Source organism: Chelonoidis abingdonii, chromosome 10 (genome assembly GCF_003597395.2).
Source record: "Chelonoidis abingdonii isolate Lonesome George chromosome 10, CheloAbing_2.0, whole genome shotgun sequence".
In the NCBI taxonomy this organism is placed as follows: Eukaryota; Metazoa; Chordata; order Testudines; family Testudinidae; genus Chelonoidis; species Chelonoidis abingdonii.
In genome coordinates this window covers 49501521-49502839 of record NC_133778.1, presented here as the reverse complement: position 1 = coordinate 49502839, position 1319 = coordinate 49501521, and the positions used below count along the sequence as shown (strand labels likewise).

At 46.3% G+C, this 1319-nt stretch overlaps 1 non-coding gene across 1 annotated transcript; it reads right to left on the bottom strand.

The window, feature by feature from the left end:
- Positions 1–1245: 1245 nt before the first annotated feature.
- Positions 1246–1319, bottom strand: TRNAT-AGU (transfer RNA threonine (anticodon AGU)). Its single transcript has one exon. It is a non-coding gene; the product is annotated as a tRNA-Thr (tRNA).

Sequence of the window (1319 nt, the reverse complement as noted above, 5' to 3'; positions counted from 1 at the left end):
AGGCGTTGCCACCGAGGTGGTGGAATTGGAAGGACCAGCTACTATCATTGAAAACTCCCTATGGCAGTGGCTGGTGGACTAAGCTATGCATTCTTGAAATCATGTTGGATGATGTCAAAGCTGGCCAGACCTCTGCTTATATGTTATTCTAAGTGACAACTATCTGCCAAATTAGGGGTACTTAAACAGCTTGCATCAGCAGAGGAACTGTAATTAAGGGATTTCCAATTCAATGACAGATGCCCAAACACAACACTGTGGGGACTGCTCAAGTCTATGACTCAGTTGCACAAGACCACACCAGGAGGATTCCCCAACCTAGTGACTCAGCAGAGCCCACCACGCACACGTCTGGGCAAGTTCTTCTAGACTTTTGAATTAAGGAATAAAAATAGAGAGACTGTGGCATCATGTTTTTTGCCTTTGTCCTCCCCCACCTATGCTGGGGATGGAAGCAGCAGGAATCTGAGAAAATGAAGGTCATCTGAGGAAATAATCCAGCTTTTCGGGGAATTCTATGTATTAAGGAGGGTAACATCCAGTGGGCTGAGAAAAATGCTTGACCTAACTACTGCCTAGTGTAATAAGGTGTAAAGTTTAGATTTTGCTGTGGTCATACAGTGCTTGAGTGCTCTGCGTGTGTGCCCAAGAGCCATGGATGCAAGTTGAGTTACGATGACCTTTTTCTTGTCTCCACATTTATCTTAGGTGCCTCCTTCCAACACTTTGTCAGAAAAAATGGTTTCTTTTGGAAGCATTTGCATTGCAAGCAGAGGCAGTCTTCTCTGTTTCCTCAGAAGATTGACCAAAAGTGGGAGAGTGGACACATTTGGCAAGGCACCACTGGGTGCTGCATCTCTAACCTCCACTTTACCTGGCAGGTTGGCCAGCTTAGCCACGGTGCCGCTGTCTGGGACTTTTCTCCCAACTGCTCCATTTTTCATCAGTGACTATCAAAAGGAAGGTGACATGACATCTGCGTTGTGGACATCCCCAGCGAATCACAAGGACATGTGGCGCAGGCTCTTGTGTTGCAGCTATTGCAGTCGAAGCAATCACCATGCTAATGCCAGTCACAGCAGCTTTTTCATCAACTCCAGGCTTGTGATTTGATTCTTTCCAATGCTTCTCTGCAAAGAAGCCTTTTCCTTAGCAAGCAATTACTTGGATACCAAGGAGGTCTCTTCTGTTTCCTAGGAAGACACAGGAAAATGTGAGCAGAGGAGACAAAAGCCATGTAGAACAAGGCACCACTGGGAGTTGAACCCAGGATCTCCTGTTTACTAGACAGGTGCTTTAGCCAACTAAGCCATGGTGCC